Source organism: Protopterus annectens, chromosome 8.part0 (genome assembly GCF_019279795.1).
Source record: "Protopterus annectens isolate FY-2018-M chromosome 8.part0, PAN1.0, whole genome shotgun sequence".
Classification (NCBI taxonomy): domain Eukaryota; kingdom Metazoa; phylum Chordata; order Ceratodontiformes; family Protopteridae; genus Protopterus; species Protopterus annectens.
The window spans coordinates 412,792,517-412,819,228 of NC_056741.1; the positions used below are offsets into that span (position 1 = coordinate 412,792,517).

Sequence of the window (26,712 nt, forward strand, 5' to 3'; positions counted from 1 at the left end):
TTGTACTCACTTTCCTCACTTATCTAGAGGAAAATAGTTTTTTATTCAGGCATGTCCAAGGGTCAGCTCCCAGTGTTCTCTCCTGTCTATCTGATGAATCTGGGCATCTTGGGGCAATGTAGAAATTGCCTCATGTACACAGACAACCCTCTCCTCCTGCCACCCCAACACTACAACCTGTGAAAGATGCACTTATCTAGCCAAACTGGAGGTAAAGCTCTCTCCAACCAAGACTGAACTTGACAGTCAAGAGGAGAAGGTAAACACTTGCACCACACTCGTCACATTGTCTCACTAAATCTACACCACCAAAATCCACACATAGAAACACAAAAACATTCGCGGAGGCTCTCAATAATAATCTGCTCAAGCAACAGAGAACTCCAAAGCAGAAATGCAAGCAACCTCCACCCTCCAACACAACCCAAATGACACATAGCCCGCAGACTCAGTGTGCCACTCAACCACAGCCAATAAAGCAAAACAACATACTAGTCATAGGTGACTCTATAGTCAGGCACACTGATGTCCCACTCACCAGGCTAAAAAAGAGGTCATTGTTCCCCTCTACTCATCACTCATTAGACCCATTATAGAGTACAGCACCTCTTTTGGTAGGTACCTCACAAGCCATCTACAACAACTGGAAAGGCCGCAGAAATACCTCACAAAGAGGATTACCAGCCTCAAACAGATGCCCTACACAGACTGTCTCAAAAAACTCCAGCTTTACTCCGTCGCATATCGCCTACTCAGACGTGATCTCTGCCTAACATACAAAGTTATATCAAACCCAGAGTTGTTGGACATGCTCCACTTAAAGAAGTCCCAGTCCCTCTGAGCTACACGCTCTATGGACCTAAACCTTGTCACCACAATAAACAGAACATGTCGGAGGGATAGAGTCCTGTCAAAGAGATTTCCCATACTCTGGAATAAACTACCTATCTATATCAAACAAAGCTCCTCATTAGTACTCTTCAAGAAAAATCTTGATGATTGGATGGGAAATAGGAAATTCACCCCGGGGATCACTTCTGTGACTCTGCTCGACAGTGGCACAGGAAAATAACTTTCTTGGGTTGCAAAAGCCAGGGTACCTTTTTGGCTGGGCTTGTATAGGCCCTAGGGCTGATAGCCTAGTACCTACTTATGAACCTATTTTGATCATCAATTATAACCCCTTACAGTTTGGGGTCGGTCTAGGCGTCAAATATTTCCTGTTCATGTTTGCATTAATAATTCCAAATCCATGCTACACACAACATATCAGAATATTTTCTCTTGAAGCATATATGAAGGCAAACACAATTGTATTGATATATGACCGCTGTCAATAAGTATTTGTTAGAAATGTAAGGTGATATCGTAATTTTTTAAAGGTTAAAGGTACACACTCCAAAGAGCTCTACTGGAGGGAATGAGTTAAACTAACAACCAGAATACACTCCAAACCAAGAAAATTAAAAAACGAACTAAAAGACAAGTTGCAGGACAATGGATCCTCTTTATTAAAACACACTTTATCACTTTCGTCAATGGTATAAATGACTTCTTCAGAATGAACAAATCACACTACATTCCACAAAATACCAATACTGCAGCAAAATAAAAATATCAGGTAGTCATCCAATACAGGCTGTCCAGTATAATAATAATAATTATTTTGCGAGTTAAATCACACTACATTCTCTACTTATATGATAAAATAAGAAAGTCACACGTTTTCACTTGATCTATCAACTTCAACCAAGCTTGTCTTAAAAACAAAATACATATATTATTTCTAAACAGCAAGACACACAATATAGTTGAATTTAAATACTCTGAACAGAAAATATTTTAAAGCCCAAATTCACCTTTCATCTTTAAAACACAACTGATAAAAATCACATCATTGAGCCCTGGGGGTACACTGGCATTGTATTTTGTTTGCCACTTTAGTTCTTTATACTGCAAAAATAAATCTAAGTGTCCCCCTCTTGGATCAATTCAACTTTTTCCATAGCCATGTATTTAAAATAATGGTCTGCGTGGTTTTTGAGATATTTTGCAAGTGCATTCTTTTCATCTAGCCGTGAAATGTCATACTGGTGTTGGTAAATCCTCTTTCTAAATGCCCCCTTGAGTTTTACCACTATAGAACATTTGACATACTTGACAAACTGCCATGTAAACCATCCCAGAAGTAAAACAATAACCTTTAATATTGGTTTTAATATGTAAAACTGTAACGCCTACTCTGTGTTATTGCACATTCTAACAAATTTAGCAGGAATATGCACCAATGGCTTTTTCTTATTTTAATTGACCTATTTGTGTGTGCATTTGTGTGTGTGTGTTTGTAATTTTACCTTTTACTTTTTTAACTGAATTTTCACTGCAATCGTAAATTTTTTATCATGTTATGTAATACCATCATTTTTCAGTAGTATATCATAAATGTAAATGCAGTGTCTGCATATTATATTGCTGTTCATGGAGCTTTTCTTCCCGGGACTCCATTGAAATGGGCTCTTCTTGGCCCAATGGACTATCCCGGTAAACAAACTGTAAAATAAAATAAATAATATACTGGACAGTACCTATTCTTACACCTTCAACCTCTAAAATAAAATTATACTGGTGGCATCTTCCACATTTGTGCATACCCCTTTCAACCACTCTAACACTATTACTTTCCAACAAATTCTTAAAACAAAGATCTTTCTTATAGACTATGGTAGGTTTTTCCCCTGCTTTTGACTTAATATTTTGATCTATTGAAAAAATATTCCAGTTATGTCTTATGACCTCTTTTATCCCATAGAAGCAAAGATTATATAGTAAAGTCAAGGCTCCTTTGTAGATGGTCTGTCTTTGCACAGTGTCATTGCCATTTTGCTGCACATAGGACAAGGGTGCAGTATTTCCTAAAAAGGGTTTAAAAATTCCCTTCGTTCTTTTATTTACTACCTCCCTGATTACCTCACTTAGTATTTTGTCCAGGTGCCCCCTCACCAACAACATTTTCTTAAGTATCTGGCACTCCTTAATAAAGACATCATCACAATTCACCATTCTAGCCAGTCTAACACACTGTCCTTTAATTAAGGACCTTTTTTGATGTAGTGGATGCCCACTAGTAAAATGTAGAAGGGAGTTGGAATAGATGGGTTTCCTATACAACTTGGACTCAAAGCCCTTGTTTTCTTTATCCAATGATAAGGATACATACAAATAATGTATCACTTCACTATTAACCCCCATTGTAAACCTCAAGAAGGTGGTGCAGTTGTTGATAAACTGAAAAAATTCATCCAGTTTCTCTGTGGTATCCCTCCAAAAAATGATGTCCAAAAACAACCATACAGCACCCAACCTTCAGAGTAACCAAAATCAAACACCTTGGTCATTTCCCACTCAGCTAATACCATACTAGCAAATGCTGGGAAGCATGCCACTCCCGTCTTCTTTTTGAATAGTTGTTCTTCAAAAATCAAAAAGTTGTTCTAAAGAATGGCTTCCATTAATGCCCTAATAGTAAGAACTTTGTCATGGCTAAACTCGGAATTTTGTACACTGAAATTCGTAAAACATTTCCAACCCCTCATCAGGGGATAACAGAAAAAAGGTCAATAACCAACAAAGGTTCATCTGCATAAATCTGTGAGTTAACCTTAGGTAAAAAAATATCCCACAAATCCTTAACAATATGTGGGAATTTATCCAAGATACCCTTGACCCGAAAATCTACAAATTTTGCCAGTGAGAAGGTCTTTGAGGCTTTGGCATCCACAATAGGTCTTAATGATGGGTCACAGCCACTATTATGAATTTTCGGAATACCGAAAATTGTGGGTGTCCTAGGATGGTCTACTTTCAAATATTCATATTCCTGTAAAGTAATCTGTCTGCTTATAGTTCTTCTAACAGTATGTCAGTCCTCTGGTAGGCAGTATTTCTTTCATTAATGGGCACTTCCTCATAAGTGTCTGTATACAAGACTCCTAGTAGTTTGTAGGCATAATCAATATGGTCCATAACAACCACCCCCACCTTTGTCAGGTTTCATAATTCTTAGAGTTTTCATTGATGCTATATTTTTAAACAGTCCTGATAACAAAACGCTGAGATTACTAAAGTTGGGGTAGTTGTTCTTTTTTATGGAATAAATATCTCTGATGTCCCTTTCGCACACTTTCTCAAAAATATTAACAAGGGAGTGAAGGGGGTGTTAAATGTACTACTTCTTTTTAAAGGCATTACTCTGCCTGACAAAGGGTTTTCAAAATAGGTGTTTAAATTAATTTTCCTAGTAAGCAGCTTAAGTTGTACTAGAATTTCTTCAATAGTTCCTTTTCTTAAAGGAACAAATAAAAAACCTTTTTCAAACTTTTCTGCCCATTCAATGGTAACAAGGGTGCTTAAAGATGAAAGCTGAATTTGCATTTTAAAATATTTTCTGTTTAGAGTATGTCAATTCAACTATATTGTGTCTTGTTGTATGTTTAGAAATAATATATGTACTGTGTTTTTAAGACAAGCTGGGTTGAAGCTGATAGATCAATTGAAAACGTGTGACTTTCTTATTTTATCATATAAGTAGAGACTGTAGTGTGATTTTTTTTTTCATTCTGAAGTAGTCATACCATTGACGAAAGCGCTAAAGTGTGTTTTAATAAAGAGGATCCATCGTCCTGCAAATTGTCTTTTGGTTCGTTTTTCTAATTTTCCTAGTTTGGTATGGGGTTCAACCTTAATAGTTGTGTTGTTTAGTGAGGTGACGGTGAAGGTGGATTTGAGGTGTTGGAGGGATTTAGGGAGGAAGAAGAGGAGTTTAGTTTTAGTTAAGGGGTTGGTTGGAAGTTAGCCATTTTTCTACTGAGTGGAGAGATTCTTGGGTAAGGGAGAGAATGTGGGGTAGATTGTCAGAAGTGGAAATTATTGTAGAGTCGTCAACATATTGTATTAGAGAGGAGTGAGGTCGGGCTTGATAGAGATTATAATGAAAATGTTGAATAGAAGAGGTCCAAGGATGGAGCCTTAGGGGATCCCCAGTATAGACTGGAAGGAAAGGGGAGGATGCAGAGAGCCATTTCACAGCCTGAGATCTGTTAAAGAGGTAGCTAGAGAACCAACAGAGAGTAGAGTTGGTGAGATTAAGGTTGGATACTTTGGATTAAAGTAGGTTGTGGGAGACCGTGTCAAAGGCTTTAAAGAGGTCAAGGAATAGACAAGAGACTAGTTTATTGTTGTCCTGAGATAAAGAGATATTGTGTGTAAAGGATATTAGTGCTGTGGCTGTATTGTGGTTTGGGCGAAAACCATGTTGGGTAGGGTTGGGGAGATTTTTGTGTAGTAGATGAGCAAGGAGCTGTTGATGAATAATTTTTTTAAGAATCTATGAAAGGGGAGACAGGATAGCAATAGGTCTGAGATTAGAGGGGTCAGCTGAGTTACCTCTTTTATGTAGAGGAATAATGTAAATTTTTTTCCAGATTTCAGGGCCTATGTTTTCTTGGATTGACCTGTTAATAAGTGTGGAGATGGGATATGAAACAGTTTTTGCTGCAAGTTTAAAGTAGAGAGGAGGAATGTTATCGGCAGAAGGGGAACATGGTTTGCGTTTACTGAGTAGAGCTCTGATATAGGTAGTAGGCATGGGCTTAAGTGTAAAGGCAGTGGAGTGGTGGATGTGGGGGGAAGACTAGAGGAGTCAGTATTTGTCTTTTTTAGTTAATTTTTGAATGGAATCAATGAATCCTACTTTCACTAGGGAACAGGTCCTTAATGTTCTCTCTAAGACCAAGAACACTGCATCAATGGGCCCAGACGGTATCCCGGGAAGCCTTTTAAGTAGCATGAAATCTAACCTATCAGGGCCTGTGGAATTACTGTTTAACTGTATCCTCCAAACAGGCTTCATGCCTCATAAATGGAGAAAGGCAACTGTCATCCCTCTGCACAAAGGTGGGCCATCTACAGATCCTGGAAATTGCAGACCCATAAATCTCACTAGTCTTGTATGTAAAGCCATGGAAATAATTATCATGGAGATGATCAATAGAGATATAGTAAACCTCCAGACACTGGATCCAACACAGTTGGGTTTTGTCAATGGCAGATCGTACCTACTCAGCCTGGTGGACATCTTTGAGAAGGTCTTTGAGGGCAAAATTGTTCACACTGCCTACCTTGCCAAGGCATTTGACACAGTAACCCACTCAAGCATTGTTGACAAACTCAAGACATTAGGTACAGACCTGTATGTCACCCAGTGGATAGCCAACTGGCTTGCAGACAGGACCCAGGAAGTTAGAACTATGGAGTCCATCTCTACAGAGAAGACGGTCATAAGTGGAGTCCCTCAGGGATCAGTCCTTGGACCGCTCCTTTTTGGCATGAACTTCTCAGAATTCATGGCCAATGTCAGTGGGCTATGGATTACTAAATTTGCAGATGATTGCAAATTTAAAGCCGTCATTGAATCTCACACTGACACAAATGTTCTTTAGGAGGGGACAACACAGACAAACAACTGGTATCAGAGCCATGGACTAAAACTAAATGCCAAGAAATGCATAAAAGTAACCTTCGGGAAATCATCCATCCCTGGTAACTATCATATTGACAACACACCCCTTAGAGTTGACCCAGTAGTCAGGGACATAGGGACACATAGATAGCAATCAAACCTTGGATCGCATTTCTACAGTGGTGAGGAAATCTTTCTATGTTGCACAACTTATAAACAAAGGTATGGCATCTAAGTCCAAGGAAGTCATTGTTCCACTGTATTCGGCATTCATCAGACATATCATTGAGTACAATGCCCCCTTTGGTATGTACCTAACCAGGCATATCCAACAATTGGAATGTCCACATAGGTTCCTCACTAAAAGAATACAGGGTGTCAGTAATTTGTCCTATGCAGACCACCTCAAGTCTCTATCCCTGTATTCTGTCTCTACAGGCTTTTGAGAGGAGATCTATGCCGGGCATACAGGGCATTGTTAGACCCCACTCTGATGGACCTCCTGCATATCCACAAAACAAACAGCACCAGAATTACCCATTCTGAAGACTTAAACCTTGCCTGTGATATAAGTAGGACCTGCTGGAGATATAGGTATGTATCCCAGACACTACCCTATCTATGGAACAAGCTCCCCATCCATGTGAAGCAGAGTTCCTCCCTAACCCAATTCAAGTGCAACTTGGACAATTGGATGGGAAAATGGAAATTCACCACTGGATTGGCATCTGTGTCTCTAATGGACACAGGTAACCTGTAAATGGTTCATCTCCCAGGCCCATGCTTACACTTATCAAGGGTATCAGAACTTGTCAGAGATTTGAGTTGCATGGCTAGACTTAAAAGGCCCTTGTGGTCATTAGTCTAGTTAAATATCTATGAAAAAGTTGATAAGTGTAGCAGTTCGTAAGGCAAAGCTGTTAGGGGAGGGATTTGGATCTGGGGGGATTTACCTGGGTGTAACAGTTTGTTGACAGTATTCCAGAATTTCTTGGGGTTAGAGTGGTCCCTTATTTGTGGGTTTAGGTAATAATTTTTTTGGCCAGGTTGACTTGCTTTTTTATTAAGTTGTATAGTTCTCTGTAGCGCTGAAAACTGGAAGGGGATTTGTGTTTATTCCAGTTTTTCCAGGCACTGTCTCGCTTTTTTTCATGAGGGAGCGAGTGTCTTGAGTTAACCAAGGTGCAAAGTTTTATGTTTTATTCTAATTTTTCTGATTGGAGCAAGGGAGATTCGGGTATCAAGAAAGATGCTATTAAATTTTTAGAGCAGCTTCTTCAAGAGGGAGGTTAAGAAGGAAGGACCAATTAATAGTGGAGAATATTTCGTGAAATTTGTCAGGGTTGAAACTAGGCAGTTTGTGACAGTCTTTGTAGTGATGGGATTTGGACCTTAGGGGGGAGTGTTGCTGGATGGACATAGGGAGGTGATCATTTAGGGAATCAGGTAGTGTGGAAGGGTTGTGGTAGAGGTGGGAGTCTGAGGTGAGGATCCAGTCGATTGTAAAGGTTGTGTTAGAGTGTATTTTCAGGTGGGTGGGGGTAGTGATAAGTTGGAGGTTAATACTGGCATTAGGACAGTTAGAGGACAGAGCATTCCAATTAATGTTAATGTCGCTCAGTGGAATGGTTTCATAGGAAGTAGTATTTGAGATCCAGGAGGGAAAATGTTCGAGGATAGGGATGTTGTTAGCAGGGGATATGTAGATAGAAGCAATGGCCATCTTTTTATGACATATAGATATATATATATATATATATATATATATATATATATATATATATATATACACACACACAGTGGATATAAAAACTTTACACATCCCGGTTAAAATGTCAGCTTTTTGTGATATAAAAAATGAGACTACAATAAATCATTTCAAAACTTTTCCCACCTTTAATATGACCTATAACCTTCACAATTCAATTGAAAAACAAACAAATCTGTTGGGGGAAAAAACTATAAAAAATAAAAAACGTACAATACGCTGGTTGCATAAGTGTGCACACCCTTAAACTAATTCATAGTGTGTGCACACCTTTAAACTAATACGTTGTTGAACCACCTTTTGATTTAATTATAGCATTCAGTCTTCTTTGGTTTGAGTCTATCAGCATGGCACATCTTGACTTGGCAATATTTTCCCACTCTTCCTTGCAAAAGTGTTCCAAATCTCTCACATTGCTGCGAGGGCATCTCTTGTGCACAGCACTCTTCAAGTCACCCCACAGATTTTCTATTGGATTTAGGTCTGGGCTCTGGCTGGGCCATTCCAAAACTTTATTTTTTTGTGATGAAGCCATTCTTTTGTTGATTTGGATGTATGCTTAGGGTCATTGTCTTGTTGAAAGGTGAAATTCCTCTTCAGCTTTCTAGCAGATGCTTGAAGGTTTTGGGCCAAAAATGACTGATATTTGGAACTGTTCATAATTCCCTTCATCTTGACTTAAAGTCCCAGTTCCAGCTGAAGAAAAGCAACCCCAAAGCATGAGAAGCTGAGATCTCTCATAAAATCCTCCAAAGCGAACTATGAAACTAAAATTGCCACTGACTCTAAGGGCAAGCAGAAAGCATTCTACAGCTATGTCAAGAATCTCAATGGCAACACCCAGATCTGCTCTGAGCTACAGCACAATGGCACAAAATTCACAGAACCAACTGATATCACCAACATCCTGGCTGATAGGTTCAGTGCCAACTTTACCCCCCCACACATCCTAAAGGGCCCATATCCATACCGGAAGAATGCAGTGTCCCTGCCATCACAACTGAACAGGTGAAAACTGCGCTATCGAAAGGCAAGAACACAGCATCCCTGGGACCGGACAATATCCCTGACTGCGTTCTACATGAACTTCAGAATGAACTAGCCCTGTACCTAAGCACCATGTTCAGTCATAGTCTTTCGATAGACTTTGTACCCACTGAATGGTGCAAGGCAACAGGTGTACCACTCCACAAAGGGGGGCACCACGGACCCCAGGAACTATTGCTGTATTAGCCTGACAAGCCTGGTCTGCAAGGCCATGGAGCATATTATCATGGAACTCATAAATAAGGATATTGGTAACTTCCAATCTCTGGACCCCACCCAGTTCGGATTTGTGAAGGGCAGATCATGTCTCCTGAACCTGATCGACTTCTTTGAAACAGTCACCAAAGCCGTGGACGAGAGTAAGGCAATTCACACAGCTTATCTCGACCTCACCAAGGCTTTTAACACCATCCCCCATTCTGGTATCAAAGATAAAACTCCCCAAGCTGGGTATAAATCTGTACATCACAAGATGGGCTGCCAACTGGCTCACAGACAGAACCCACACTGTAAAAATTGTGGACTTCAAATATGACTCCAAACCTGTGACAAGGTAGTACCACAGGGTTCAGTCTTGGGTCCCCTCCTGTTTGGGATCTATTCCCTGAAGTACAAGCCAACATAGAGGGTCTCTGGCTGGCAAAGTTCGCAGATGACTGCAAATTGGGTGCCATAGTCAAGTCCCCAAACGATGTGGACATCCTGCAAAAGGGCCTCACTGAGACTGATGCCTGGTGTCAGAGCCATGGCCTCAAGTTCAATGCCAAAAAATGCTTTGTCATCCCCTTTGATAAAAACCCTGTACCCATGGACTACCACATAGGTGGCAGCCCACTTAACCCTGAAGGTGTGATAAGAGACCTTGGGACTCTAGTAGATAGTAGCCTCTCCATTGATAATCACATTGCCACAGTAGTCAGGAAATCCTTCTATGTGGCATACCTCATCATGAAAGGGTTCTGATCCAGGAAATAAGAAGTCATTGTCCCCCTCTACTCAGCTCTCATCAGATCCATTATAGAGTACAACGCCCCATTTGGAATGTTCTTACAAGGCATCTGCAGCAGCTAGAAAGGCCACAAAAATACCTCACAAAGAGGATAATGGGACTCAGTTACCCTACGCTGACTGCCTCAAAAAAGTCCGGCTTTACTCCATAGCATATCGCCTACTCCGAAGTGATCTCTGCCTAACATACAAAGCTATGTCAAACTCTGAACTGCTGGACATGCTACACCTAAAGAAATCCCAATTCCTCAGAGCCACACGCTCTAGAGACCTAAACCTCGTCACCACAATTAACAGAACATGCTGGAGGGATAGATTCCTGTCCCAGAGACTTCCTATACTCTGGAACAAGCTATCTATCTATGTCAAGCAGTGTTCATCACTAGCACTGTTCAAGAAAAATCTTGAGTGGATGGGTAATGAGAAATTCACCTTGGGTATCACATCGGTGGCCCTGCTAGACAGGGGCACGGGTTCATAGGTAGGTTCTAGGCTATCTGCCCGAAGGCATTTATAAGCCTAGCCAGAATGTGTTGGCTTTTGCTGCCCCCCTTAGATTAGTTCCCTGTGCCTCTGTCCAGCAGAGCCACTGAAGTGATCCCTGGGGTAAACTTTCTGTTTCCCATCCACTCGTCAAGGTTTCTCTTGAAGAGTGCTAGCGAGGAGCTGTGCCTAATGTAGATTGGAATCTTGTTCCAAAGCATGGGAAGTCTCTGGGACAGGAATCTATCCCTCCAGCATGTCCTATTTATTGTTGTGGTGAGGTTTACATCCCTAGAGCATGTAGCTTGAGGGGATAAGGTTTTCTTTACTTGGAGCATGTCCATCAATTCTGGGTTGGACATGGCCTTATACGTCAGGCAGAGATCACCTCTTAGCAAGAGGTATGCAGCCGAGTACAGCTTGAGTTTCTTCAGTCGAGCTGCATAGGGTTCTGTTTGAGACCAGTGATCCTCTTGGTGAGGTACTTCTTTGGTCTTTCCAGCTGTTGCAGGTGCCTAGTAAGGTACATCCCAAATGGGGCATTGTACTCTGATGGGTCTGATGAGTGATGAGTAGAGGGGCACAATGACCTCTTTTGATCTGGATGCAAACCCTTTTGTGATTAGGTGGGCCACATAGAAGTTTTTTCTAACCACTTTGGCAATGTGATTATCAAACGAGAGATTACTATCTACTTGGGTCCCCAGATCACTTATTACGTTTTCCATATTTAGTGGACTACCACCTATGTGGTAGTTTGTGGGTACTTTGTTATTTCCAAAGGGAATAACTATGCACTTTTTGGCATTTAGCTTGAGGCCATGATTTTGACACCAGGTATCCGTCTCAGAGAGACTCTATTGGAGGATGTCTGTGTCAGCCGGTGAGTCAGTTATAGCCCCTAGTTTGCAGTCATCTGTGAACTTGGTCAGCCATAGTCCTCCCGTGCTTGTCTGTACCTCTGAGAAGTATATGCCTAAAAGGAGGGGTCCTAGGACTGAGCCCTGGGGAACGCCACTTGTAACCGGTTTAGAGTCTGACCTAGGTCCTGCAACTCTCACCATGTGGGTTCTGTCCGTGAGCCAATTGGCAACCCATCTTGTGACATAGGGGTTTATGTTCAGGTTGGTGAGCTTGTTTATAATACCAGAATGGGGAATGGTGTCGAAGGCCTTTGCGAGGTCTAGGTAGGCTGTGTGTACCACCTTTCCCTCGTTTATAGCCTTGGTAACTGTCTCAAAGAAGTCCACCAGGTTTAGGAGGCATGATCTGCCCTTAACAAAGCCGAACTGGGTAGGGTCCAGTGTTTGGAGGTTCCCAATGTCTCTGTTAATGAGTTCCATGATGATGCGCTCCATAGCTTTACAGACCAAGCTAGTCAGGCTTATAGGGTGATAGTTCCAGGGGTCTGTTGTGGCTCCACCTTTGTGGAGCGGAATAACTGTTGCTGTGCACCACTCTATGGGTACATAGCCTGTGGAGAGGCTGAGTTTGAACAGCGTGTTTAGGTGAGGGGTTAATTTGTCTTTGAGCTCGTGTAGGACGCAGCCTGGGACACCATCTGGTCCCATTGATGCTGTACTTTTGGCTTTGGAGAGGGCTATTTTAACCTGAGTGTCTGTGATTTCAGGGGCTCTACATTCTTCTGGTATGGTTATGGGCCCTTTTGAGGGTGAGAGGGGGGTGAAGTTTGCACTGAACCTGTCTGCCAGGATGTTGGCAATATCGGCTGGTTCAGTGTATTTTGTGCCATTCTGCACTAACTGCGAGCAGATCTGACCATTGCCACTTAGATTCGTGACATAGCTAAAGAATGCCTTGTGGTTATCTTTGGAGTCCTTGGCAAGTTGTCTTTCAAAGCTCGCCTTGGACGATTTTATGAGGGATCGTAGTTTCTTGCTGATACTGATCAGGGATGTCTTCCCTTCTTGGGATTTTACTCTTTTCTGTACTAGTTTCCTCCTTCTATTGTGTAGCTTGTTTATGGCAGTGGTCCACCAGACTGGTTTCTTTTTCTTGGAGGAGTGAGGCTTGGTTTTGCTTGGGATAGCACGATCCATGCATTCTTGTAGGTGCCCATAGAATGCATTAGTAAAGGACAACATTATCCTTTAGCATGGGGGATGTGAAACTTTCCGCCTCCGTCTTAAGTAACGTGAAGTTTGCTTTTGAAAAGTTTTTCACGGTGGTTTCCTTGTCCAGGGTTGTCAGATCTAACCACACTAGGGGTTGATCTCCAGTGTGGAACGCCGGTTGCCCATGTTGGTGATGACCAGGTCCAATATGTTGTCACCTCTGGTGGGAGTGTTGACCACTTGTTCCAGGGCGTTTGAGTTTATAAATTCTAGGTAATGTTGGGCAAGGGAGTTAGTACTTGAGTAGTTCTCCTAGTTAATGTTTGGGTAGTTGAAATCACCCAATATTAGGGTGTTTGGTAGGACCTTTATGTTACCCAGTATTTCCAGAAATGTGGAATGGGGGTCCTGGGACATGGTGGGTGATCTATAGCAAGCTACAATTTGAATTGCAGATGCAGCAGTCCCCGAGTATGGTAAGCAGCTCGGTAAGTGCCGCTCCCGCGCTTTGGAATTCCAGACGCCGGCGAAGCAGCCTAAAATTCCAAGTTGGCTAAGTGTCCTGGGGAATATTTTTGGCGCCCTTCGCCTCAGTGTATGAATTACCGGTTTTCTTTGGGAGTGAAGCACCGGATGTCAGAAAAGGAGAAGTTTACCGTTTTGGGGAAACAGACCAAACCCGTTCCCTTGGATGGGGCCTGTATTTTTGTTTTTTGTTTGCGCTTTGATTTATCGTTATCGGAAAATTTCTATTTGTGCTTTTTGTAATGGGATTGTGCTAGCTGGTATTCCTTGTTTGCGGCTTTTAAGGCTGGTGCAATTATACCCGGTCAAGTCGGTTTGCGCTAAGCCTTAAGAGCTGTTGGATAAACCTAGGCAGATGTCGCCCGCTCCGGACGTTCTTCGGTATTGCGTCGGGAACCGGGTTCTGCCGGATGGAGGCTACCTGCCCACCGAGGGAGAGACTTTGATTTGCAGGATGAGGCCTCTCAGAGGCAGGTCAGGCTGCCCTTGCTTTGGTCAGGTTTCTGGGGTCCTTTCCTAGGGTTTTTGCTGGATCTCCCAGGCAGGTCAAGTTCCTCCATGCTAGCAGGCCAGGTTTAGCACTTCTGTTGCCTCCAGGGGTTCTGTTGGTGCAGGGTCCCAGCTTCTACAGGTCTGTTTGCAAGATCGTTGGTTTGATTGCAGTAGCAGTCAGTAGCCAGCTTTTAGGGTCTCTGCCCTCCTGATAGGTGGACATAGCTGGTGTTTTGTACTTTGGAAAGTTCACCTTATTCTGATTGCTGAAGACTTGCAGGCACTGCCTCTGTATCTCCTCTCTTGAGATGCTTGATCTAACAGATTCTGCTTCTCCTCCAGAGGATTTTTCTTTTCACTTTTTACAAGACCTTCTGAGGCAGGATCAACTCCTTCCTTCTCGACTTCGAAGACTTCTCTGATTCACTTTCATTTTGAGGGGAATTTTGTTTAGGCTCACATCATTACCTTAGGGTTCTTTTTGTTGTGCAAGAGGTGTTTTCCCTTTTACCAAGGCAATCCTGAATTTGTAGCTGATTCTGCTCGTTGTGCCAGATACTGATCCTAGGGCAGGACCGGCTGATATGTTTTCAGAGGCTCATTATATCCTGACCTCTCTGCCCCCAGCGCCTGTTAAACCAGAGAGGCGTCAGGGTGCCAAAGAACCATAATTATCATCAGAAGAGGCCAGGGAAGGGCCCAGAGTGTCAGGGTCAAAGCATACATATCTCTCAAGATCTAATGAGAAGGCCAGGGCTTTTAGCCGCATAGGCTGATTGGATAAAAATTTTCTTCTTTCTACAATGAAAAACTAATGGATGCTCTGGCAGAAGGCATTGAGTGTAAATTTACAAAATTTGGTGCACAAGCTCTGGAACAGGTGTGGAGGTGCATTCCTTGGCAGTGTGGTTTTGATGCGCGCCAGCTCTAAGTATGGTCTTGTGGCTGTGCAAGTTCTTTTTCCAGGTTTGCTTTTGGCTTAAGCTCTTTCTGCTCTCTTGTTTGGTTAAGACAAGTTCAGTTCTTGCTCTGCAGCACAAGGAAGTGTTGTTTCCTCCTGTTTCTTCAGTGTTTCTTGGTCCCTCAAAGTTTTAAGTCTGATTTTATGCATAAGTGAAAAGATTTTTTAGAGTTCAGCCTTTCAGGCTCTAGGCCTGGTCTCTGTGCTTTATTTGGACAATCCTTCAAGTTTTTCTAGTATTAGGTAGCCTCTAGAGGGCAAGGGGCAGAGCCCAGAGTTTTCTCAGACTCCATCTTATGGAGTTCACCTGCCAGGCCCCGGAGCTCAGCAGCAGCCTTCCCTTGCAGGGCCAACATCTAACCTGCTTCTTTGGTGAGGGGCAGGGCCCTTCTTGCCAGAGCAGGAGGCTTCTTGACCTTGGCACTTTTACTGCAAATTTAATTTTAATTACCCTTGGGAGGACAGATTGGATCTTCAACCAAAAGGTATTTAATTTTATTTCCCACAAATGGTATTGATATCAGCCTACCTGAGTTACCTTTTTTGTTCCATACCTTTTCCCTTTCAAAGGCTACTACTAGAAGCTCCTCAATACATTTCTAGCTCCACAAAACAGATTTCTTAGATTTTATTCTCGCCTGTTTACAACCCCACTCTGCCAGAAGTGGGCCTCTTGGATTTTTCTATCCTCAACACATATCTAGAAATTCCCAAGTTCAAAATGTTGACGCTATATCGCTATCCTTTACAATACCTCCTTCCCTAAGTTCAAAATTGTGACGCACTCTGATCTTTACCTGGCTTAAAGATCATTGGATATCAGAAGGGAAGTCAAGGAAGCTGGTTCTTACTTGTATTATCACAGGCGTGCATTGAGTATCATTTCTGCGTTTACTGGGACTTTTATCATGGCTCTGCATTTAAGGTTCTGGGTTCCAGTAGCTTTAGAGCAAATAAGAGTCTATCTCAGTATGTAGCTTTCTTCTGGCCTAAAGAATACAAATCTATCCTTATTTTTTAGATTGCCTGATTCTATTCTGAGAAATTAAGACTTCTAAGATGCCTTCAGTATTCTGTTAGCAGTGTTAAGATGCCTGAGGTATTCTGTGTGATAAATACTTTCCAGTCCTAGTACCCTCTCCAGATATCCTTTTGTCTGGTTGAACTGTCTGATAGCATCCCAGATGGCCTCTTCCTTTCTGACAAAAAGACAATCTTTCCATTTGCATCCATCAGACAGTCTAGTTCCCTGTGTTCATGTGGTCTCCAAGCTTCTAATACTTCCCAAATATGGTACTGCATATGACTTCCCTACAATGGTACACCAAACTGGACATAAATGGATGGACAAACAAGACCAAAGGATGGTCATTGTATATAATACCTTGGTCAGCAAACAGAATCCTTTGGGTGAAATCAGCTCAAAGGTGTCAACAACCAACTCCAGATGGGGACCAGAATGAAGCTCTATTCTCACGACAGATGCCTCAGAAGAAGGATTGGCCTGCACAGATGCCTCAAATACAAGAATGGACACCGGGTCTAAATGACTTGCCAATTTACATCATTTATTGAAGCAGAATTTAATTACTTAATTTGCATGATTGATGAGACAACACCACTTTTGGTTTTGGGCAGGTTGATTGCAACAGACAACACATAACACAACTGTCATGCAGCAACACAACAAAGCACAGATCACACTCAGTACAAGCTATGATTTTGGGCACTGTGTTCTCAGTTTACAGCTAAATCTTCAGGCAAGGTTTGTGCCAGGGACACAGAATGGATTTCTCAGCCTGTTAGTTGAGACAATTATACATTCTCATGAGTGGAAATTGGATCCTCATGTATTCCAGATCTCGACAGTGCTGCAAGGGGAACAGAATTAGAAGAACTGTCTGCTTTCTCCACTGAAGTACAGCTGCCAAAGTTTTGCGCAAAAAGGTTTCCATGCCACAGCTTGGAAGTGGATGTCTCTCATTCAATTGGAGCAATCCTTGCCGTTGAGTATGCCTCACCCACACTTCCTCTCCTCCAAAAGGTAACCACTGGTAGGCCTCGAGCCAGACAAGCCAAGGTACTCTTTGCATTATAGTCTGGAGCCCCCGTACCCATTGAAGACTCCACCCATTCGGGACCTCCATGGCCTTTTCCATGGCCTTTCTGTCGATTCTGTCAAACATTACTCAGGGCAACAGTCATTCTGGAGAACAGCTCTTTCTCTTCTGCAACAAGCTGTGCATATCTGTTTTTTTAAATATCACAGGGTCTCACAAGGAACAACAAAGGCAGATCTAGTGAGGAAATGCCAGAAGCCAAGCCAGGGGAAGGTTTACGAATTTGTTGGAGGAGATTTTTAATTTGCTTTGTTTCTAATTATTTAAGTATTGCTCTTCAATACCTTTCTTTACCTTAATTGTGCTTGTTCACATCTCAGCAAGTTCTCATGACTGTGAGGTTCATGCTGCATTCATTTCTGCTCACCATTATTTTTTCATCCTTGTTTTTTTAATTTTGTCCTTAGGGCAAGCAAGAGGAGGGATAAGAACGAGAGCTCCTCACCTCTCCTATTGATCTCTCTTTGTGTTGGAGAAACTCACTTACACCCTTTTGAGCCTACAGCTACTGCTTGAAAGCAACATTTATCATGGAAGATCGCTTTTGTTGACATACTTTACCTATGCGGGTTGGGGTTCCCTTATAGGCCTGAATTCTTGTTGAGCTTTCTTAATTTTCTCCTTTCTTTTTTCCATAATGCCTTAACTAATCCTTTGCTTCTAACCAAAAGTTCTATTGTTTGTGGTTTTAAAAAAATTCAACCAAAAATAAACATTTTAATGCCTTTTTGAAAGTGAGAAACACAAAGATTTGCATTAATTTTTGGATACCAGTTAAGGGTGCATATAGTTTAAACAGTTGTTTTCAGGCAGTTCAGAGTCTCAGCAGTTGTTGTTTGTTTTTGGTTTCAGGTTCTTCAGTGTCAAAAAAAACTATGTTTTTAATTTTCTGTTTTTTTGGTTGTGGTAATTCTTCGTTATTTAAGGAGATATTCCATGAGGGCAGCCTCATTCCACTATCCGCCACTTAGGGGCTTTTTACTAAGCTAGGGCTTTTATTTAAATTTTGGAAGCAGCAGTGACTCATTCTGTGCAGCTACTTTCTCTATACATTACTCTAAATCTATTTAAATCTAGCCACTTGGTTGCCTGCACAGGCATTTTTTACAGCATTTTGCTCCTATCTAATGCTAGTTTAGTTTTGCCTCTTTCTCCTCTTCTCTGGGATTTACCCCTGCACATATACTGCAGATACAGAATGTGAAGAAAGTACTGTGGTTACTACCTATAATAAAGATTGATGTTACCATAAATGTCCATGTTCAATTTATTCCTCCCCCCTCCCCTTCCTGGTTAGTTGGGGTTGTGTTTGGTGTTTTGTTTGTAAATATTTATGGGTGAGGGGGGTGGTTGCTGTTTTTGCTGCTTTGTTTTTGCTTTTTCCTTTTCTTTTCTTCTGACATCTGGCTGAAGAGAGAAAAAGGAGGATATGAGCGTCGTGCTTTACCCTGACGCTCTGATGTCTGTTTTTTAAGTTGACCGACGCCAGCCCGCCATTTTGGTATTCGACCGAGCCGAGAGGGTGGACTACCCATATGTAAGGACTGCAGCAATGTGGATCTTCGAACATCTACATTTATGGTAGGTACAAAACTGTACTTTTTGCCTGTTGTTAGTTGCATGTGGATTATCTCTGAAGCATCGTGCTGTGCCACTAACTTGGAGGTGTGGGTATCCTTGATGAATATAGATACTCTCCCACCTTTTGTATTTCGGTCCAGGTTCTGTGGCCGAAATGTATGGTATGAGTTGTAGCCTGGTAGTGCTGGGGTGTTCTCTGTAGCCTTAAACCACATTTCTGTTACTGCACATATATAGATTTTCTCCATACTGAGGAGTGCCTCGAGTGCGTGCATTTTGAGGTTTAGACTTCTGGCATTGAGTATACCCTCAGATTTTTTTTACTTGTGCTATTTACGGCGGTGGGTTTGTCTTTTGAGCCTTGCGTAAAAAAGGCAATATGGGGGTGGCAAGAGCCTTGGCCAGTATTCGAAAGCCTAAGGGTTGACAGGTACAAGCCATCTCTAGCGAAGGAACGTGGCTTGTCGAGCATGTCATCCCAGGCAGACAGACACTGGATCCCCTTTGAATGACACCAGAAACTTAGCCAATTGTTGAAATTGATCATTTTTTTCTTTATACCGTGGTATCATTCTTGATGAGGGCAGGATGCTACTCAGGGTCAGGGTCATACCGGCCTGGGCTACGTGATCAGAGAGCTCTTCCATGTCTGTTTTCATGTAGTCCAGGGAGGTACAGCTCAGGTCATTCACACCAACATGGACAATAACAGAGTCGTATTTGTACTTTTTCTGGAGTGACCTAAGTGCTTGTGTTATGTGGCGGATCCTGGCACTCGACAGGCAGCTAACAGTAATCTTCTCCTTATTCAGCCTAGTGAGTGGGACGTCAGTGTGTCTGACTATAGAGTCACCTATTACTAGTATGTTAGGTATGTTATTTTGCCTTGAGGGCTGTGATTGAGTGGCACACTATTTTTGTGAAGTATGTGTTTCATGGTTTGTGTTGGAGGGGTGGAGGTTGCTTGGATGTCTGCTTTGGAGGGCTCTGTTGCTTTTGCAGATTTTTATTTAGAGCCTCCGAGTATGTTTTCATGTATTTATGTGTGTTTTTTTACCGGTGCTGGTTTAATGGGTCTACGTGAGACTGGTGGTGTGATGCCAGTATTTCCCTTCTCCTCTTGACTGTCTGATCCAGTCTTGGGTTGAGAGAGCTTAGCCTCCAGTTTGGCTGTATAATTGCATCTCTCTCATGTATTAGTGTTCGGTGATAGGAGGAGAAGGTTGTGTGTGTACATGAGGCAGCTGTTACATTGCCTCAAAATGCCCAGATTCACCAGTTGGACTGGAGAGTACACCTGAAACTGCCCTTTGGACATGCCTGGATAGGTACAGTAAACTGTTTTACTGAATGGCTGGTAAGGTCAAATAGAGAGCCTTGTCCTTCTGTCGTGCTAGGGTTTATAAGTGCTTGCTTTGAGTTTTGAGCAAGTGCCGGCCTGATGAATGGCTTGAGTGCTTAAGTTGAAAGTTTGTCTAGTTCCAAGGGAAAAATTGAAGAGGAGACTTTGTGGAGCTGGGAATAGTTATACCCTAGCTAACCGGCGCTGCCTGGCTTGCAAAACCAGGCAAATGCATTTTTTTATAGCAGGGAAATGAAAGAGATAGAAATTAGCACAAAAGGGCACTACTACTTTCTGACTGAAACCACTCCTCCAGGGACAGGCTGCTCAAAGCTCCCTTCTCTGACAGGTGAACAGAGAAGCTTCCTTCTATCCAAGTAAGGTATGGGCAAACACAGAGATCTGTAACACGGCCCTGAATTCAGCACTAACCTGAAAACTGGACTATACTAGCTTAGAAAGGCAGGAAACAAGTATATATTGTTTTTTTTTTCAGAAAATAAAGCAGATACAATAAAAAAAAAACACTTTAAATGCACATAAAAAGATGCTTATTGTTATATATCCCAGTTCAGAGTTGTAGTCAATGACCCTAGTAATAAAGTAGGAAGAAACACAAATACAGTAAAAGCAGATGAATAAAGTGCAAAATTTTTCATATATATATATATATATATATATATATATATATATATATATATATATATATATATATATATATATAAACAAAATGAAAAGTCTGATTTAAACAAGTTACCCAATTAACCAGAAAAAAAAAATCAAAACTGACCCCTGTTCCAACAGTCTTCAGTCAGACAAGTTCTAACTGTACACTCCGCTATTAGGGTGCAGGGGAACCTTCTCCAAAAATGATGGCCTGGATCAGTGCTCAAGTTATACAAACAAACCTAGATTCAGCAGGCCTGAATCTGGTCCTATGCTACAGCAATAAGGCGCACCAATTTCAGAAAGAAACAGTTCGAATAAGCAGGCACAATAAGCCTGTGACCAGAAATTCCCAGATCAGAAGGGAAGAATCCAGCCTCTACTCCCACAAGAGTGCAGACCACAAACATTCTTAATGTACAATAATTGGCCTGAAGCCTAAGTGCTTAAACTAGAACTAATACACTTTTAGAATTGCAGGCACTGAGCTTTCAGTCAGCAAGTCCCAGCTTAAAAGGATGTAAGCTACCTGTCCTCATCCATGGGTGGTGAAAGCCAGGGAACCTTGTTGGCTAGGCTTACATTGGCCCTAGGGCCAATAGCCTAGTACCAACCTGTGAATGGCATAGTGTGATGTCCTGCTGCAGACAGTGGCATACCAGTGGTAGCCAGTGGCATGTGCCAGCCTGAAGCAGAGATTCTTTGCGGATGGTACTGAGGTGGGGAGTGGAATATCACATCAGATACCTTTGTGTGTGTGTGTGTCTGTAGGTGCAAGTATTGTGATGCCTTACCCACCCAGTACACTTCCCAGTGCCCTACTTTACAACATCTGCTAATGGCATTAACCTTAGGACTACCTTTGGACTGCCTGTAGTCCTGTAAACTCTATAGCGTATGTGATACCTGCGTAACACTATCATACAAATAACTAGATATATAGGGGTTCTTATCACAGTCCTGCTATATGCAACAGTGTGCATGTGTGTTTGTAGGGGGCGTGTGGGTGTGTATTGGAATAAGTGTTTGTCCATTCTCACCTTCGATAACCACATTGCCACAACTGTCAGGAAATCCTTCTATGTGGCACACCTCATCACTAAGGGCTTTTCATCCAGAAAAAAGGAGGTCACTGTCCCACTGTACTCATCCCTCATTAGACCCATTATAGAATACAACGCCCCATTTGGTATGTACCTCTCAAGACATCTGCAACAACTGGAAAGGCCACAGAAATACCTCACTAAAAGAATCACAGGCCTAAAGCATATGCCCTATGCTGACCGCCATAAAAAAACTCCAGCTATACTCTGTCGCATCTCGTCTACTCAGAGGCGATCTCTGCTTAACATACAAGAACATGTCAAACCCCTTGGACATGCTACACTTAAAGAAATCCCAATCCCTCAGAGCCACATGATCCAGGGATCTAAACCTTGTCATCACAATAAACAAAACATGCTGGAGGAATAGGTTCCTGACCCAGAGACTCCCCAGACTCTGGAAAAAATTGCCCATACATGTCAAGCAGAGTGCCTCTTTGGCCCTCTTCAAAAGGAACATTGACGATTGGATGGGAGAAAGGAAATTCACCCCAGGGATCATGTCAGTTGCCCTGCTAGACAGGGGTCCAGGGAAGTAAATAGTGTGGGAAGAAATAGCCAGGGAATTGTTATGGCTAGGGTTGTTAGGCCCTAGGGATGATAGCCTAGTTCCAACCTATGAACCACCCAGTACACCTCCCATTCCCCTTTACTTTAGCAGTCCTGCTGATGTCAGTAACTTATAAGTACCTTTTGCCAGCCCACAGCCTCACAAGCTCTATGGCGCATGCGATAATTGTGTAACACTGTAGCACAAATAACTAATTAGGCAGGGGTTCTAATCTCAGTTCTAGCAAATGTGTGTGTGTGAGTGTATTTGTGTGTCTGAGTGTGTATATGGGTAGGTTAAATTATTTTGCGGCCTCTCTCACACAATACATCACCAACTGCCATACTTTACAATGGCCAGTGATGTTCCTCACCATAGAAGTACCTTGGGACACCCTTCACCCTCTAAGCTCCGTGGCACGTGTGTTAAATGCACAACACTGTAGTAGCAGAAACTAGATAGGTAGGGGTTCTAATGTCAGTCTTGGCATGTATCTGTGTGTGTGTGTCTGGTGTGTGTGTTTCTGTGTGTGTGTGTACCAGTGTGTACCATATCCATTGGGGGGTGGGTTTTGCAATTTTTGCTGTTGCCCACCCAGCACACCACTCAATGTCCACTTTACAAGGCCCACTGTTGCCACAGTTGTGTAGATGTAGCTGTAGACACTCTGCAGCCCTGTAAGCTCTGTGCCATGTGCAATAACTATGCAACAGTATGGAGTAATTAACATCACAGGTGGGCCTTCTAATCTTTGGATGCCATTCCCCATTCAGGAATCATAGGCAAACACACTCAGCTAGGCATCAACCCCTATATCACTAGATGGCTTGCAAACTGGCTCACAGATAGAACCCACAGAGTTAAAGCAGCGGACTCAATGTGAGACAGCCAACCAGTCACTAGTGGATTCCCACAGAGTTTGGCCCTGGTTCCCCTTGTATTTGGTAGCTATGCCTCTGAAGTCCAGCCCAATGCAAAGAGACTGTGGCTGACAATGTTCGCAGACTACTGCAAGGTGGGTGCTATTATTACCTCCCCATGTGATGACATCCTGCAGAAAGCCCTCACTGACACCTACGACTGGTGTCCAAACCATGGACTTTACCTCAATGCCAGAAAATGTGCTGACATCCCCTTTGGGAACAACATGGTTCCCATGAATCACCATTTTGATGGTAGTCCACTGAACACTGAAGTCGTTATAAGTAAACTGGGGACACAGTATGACAGGGAGCTCTCTGGTGACCACCACAGTGTCACTGTGTTCAGAAAGTCCTCTTATGTGGCACATCTCATTACTAAGGATGTTGCATCTGGATGTAAGAGGTCATTGTCTCCCACTACTCTCCCCTCCTTAGGCCAATCAAGAAGTACAGTGGCCCATTTGGCATGTGCCTCACTGGATATCTGCAACAACTGCAGAAGCCAAAAAAGTACATCACAAAGAGGATCCTAGGCCTTAAACATTTGTCCTATATGTACAGACTCAAAGATCTCCAACTATTCTGTGTCTCATATTGGCTACTTAGAGGCACTCTCTGCCTGACTTACAAAGCCGTGTCTGACCCAGCTCTGTCAGGAAAGCTACATCTGAAGAACCAATCCATCTGCACCACATGTCCCAGAGACCTCAACCCCATTCCCAAAATCAATCATGCTGGAGGGAAAGGTTCATAACCCAGATACTGGCCACACTATGTAATATACTTCACATACATGTCAAGCAGAGCATCTCACTGGCACTTTCCCACAGTAATCTGATTGAGTGGATGGGGAATATAAATCCTACCCTGGGGATCACTCCAGGGTATATACCTGTTAGACACACTGGGGACTATTGTCAGGCAGCACAATGCCAAGGTAATCCTATGGGCTAGGCTTGTAAATTCTCCATGGCCATTTGCCTAGTACACCCCTATGAACCTATGATACTGCCACCACCATGTTTGATCATGGGGATAGTGTTCTTTTGATTATGTGAAGTGTTTTTGCGCCAAACTGGAATTATGGCCAAAAAGTTCAACCTTGGTCTCACCAGACCATAACACATTTTCCCGCATGCTTTTGGGAGACTTGATGTATTGTTTTGCAGATTTTAACTGGGCCTGGATGTTTTTCTGTGTAAGAAAAGGCTTCCATTTTGCAACCTTACCCCATAGTCGAGACATATGGAGAATATGGGAGATTTGCAGTACACAACCAGTACTTGCCAGAAATTCCTGCAGTTCGTTCAGCATTGCTGTAGGTCTCTTGGCAGCCTCCCTGACCAGTTTTTGTCTCGTCTTTTCATCAATTTTGGAGGGGCATCCATTTCTTTGCAACATCACTGTAATTCCATATTTTCTCCACTTTTTGGTGACTATCTTCACTGTGTTCCATGTTATATCCAATGCTGTGGAAATTTTTTTGTACCCTTCTCCTAACTGATACCTTTCAACAATGTGATGCTTTGTAAGCTCTCTGGGAACCATGGCTTTTGCTGTAACAGGCAACTAAGTAAATGTCAGGAAAATCCTACTAGGATAGCGGAACTTTATTTGGGGTTAATTAGAGTCTCTTTAATTAATTGGCAGCTGTGGTGGTGCAGCAGTTAGTATTGCCGCCTCACAGCAAGAGGTTCTCCAGTTCTATCCTCGGCTGGGGTGCCTTCTGTGCGGAGTCTGCATGTCCTCCCTGTAGTCTCGTGGGTTTCCTCCTGGTGCTCCGGTTTCCTCCCACATCCCAAAGACATGCTGAAGGTCAATCGGACACTCTAATTTGGCCCTAGGCGTGCGTGCATGTGTGTGCCTTCTGTGGATGGTTGGGTGCCGGGCTGGCAACTTGACACCGTAAAACTCCACTGCCAGTCATGAGCAGACAAGGTGATCCACTGTGGTGACCCCTAATCGGGAAAAGCTGAAAGAAGAAGTCTCTCCAGTTGATGGCAGGTATGTACCCAAGATGACTGAATGTTGTAATTAAATCAAAAGGTGCTTCAACAAAGTATTAGTTTAAGGGTGTGCACACACAGCAAAGTATTAGTTTAAGGGTGTGCATACTTATGCAACCAGCATATTGTACTTTTTTTATTTTTTACATTTTTCCCCTAACAGATTTGTTTGTTTTTCAATTGAATTGTTCAGGTTATAGGTCACATTAAAGGTGGGAAACGTTTTGAAATTATTTATTGTGGTCTCTTTTTTTTTTTTTATAGCACCAAAACCTGGCATTTTAACAGGGGTGTGTAAACTTTATATATCCACTGTATGTTTGAGTGTACATAAATTTACATGTATAGTTATTGTCCCTATGTTGATAAAATAATCAATCAAACAAACCACTGTAGGAATGAGCCAGGTCATTATAAACCCACTAGAATCATATCCAGCCTGGATAGGACTTAAGAGCAGACTATGTGATGCAGGCTGGTGTACTTGTTGAATTTTAACTCTCCTGTAGATGAGCAGGGTTTTACACAGCAGATATATTATTAGTCCAGACAAATCCATTTCTTTGACTGAATGACCATCAGAGTGGACAGAGTAAGTCCTATGGATGAGATGTTTCTGGACAGCAGCAGCTTTAATATCAACCATAATCATTTGGGCGCCACAAGGTTAATTTGGCACTAAGACTGGTTTTACTTATCTGGGACTGAGCAGCAAAATCAGTGATTCCAAATAACAGAAAAACTGAGTGATCATTTATGACAGGTGAAAATTGTAATGCAGGCAGATACATGGCAACTATGATTTAATTCAGAAAGGTTGCGTGTTCCTGTATACTTTTTTCTTTCTTTAACTGGTAGTACATAGAACAAATATGTTCCATGCACTACAAAGAATTATGATCGGTGACCCGATCACAACCCTATATTATATGTTCTCAATGCGAATGTCAAGATTCACCTTGTGAGCTTCACTCTTGAAGTGTATTTCTTCACATCCATTTCTTGAACATGCAAGTTACTTATGATCAGAGACCCAATCATAATCTTCTGTGTTTAGGATATTGGAAAAGTAGCCTGCTCTCAGTTAAATGTAACAGTGTATGAGTACAGGATCCTGTCAGGCACCTTGCTTGGTTTTAAATGTGATCATGAGATGCTTAATTCTTAAAGCCTGAGCTGTCAAAGTTGCCGATAAATGAGTCATGAATTACTCTTTGGTAAGTTGACAATGGCCTTGTATTGTGGCTTTTAGTTTCATATCTGTTTTGGTAACTAAATGTGTGAATGATTTCTCTTGTCCAACACACATTAAGGATGTGTACCTTGTGCCCCACTTATTCTCCCATTTGTTGTTAGTAGCTTGTATGCCATAGTGGTTAACGCTGAATTGTACAGTGTGTACATGACATGATTTATTCTTCTGCAAGCAAATTGGCACAAATATATGGGTGACTGCAGGCAGAGGTCCACTCCCTTGAGAGCTGGTTTACATTGAAACAGTTTGTGTTTTATTCATCCAGAATTAGTTGTAACACACTACTATGT

The 26,712-nt window shown here is 42.3% G+C and overlaps 1 protein-coding gene across 4 annotated transcripts in view; it reads left to right on the top strand.

The window, feature by feature from the left end:
* The window catches only part of LOC122808841 (acyl-coenzyme A thioesterase THEM4-like), a 399,123-nt gene that overhangs the window by 266,029 nt on the left and 106,382 nt on the right, over positions 1-26,712 (top strand). The gene's annotated exons all lie outside the window — the stretch shown is intronic.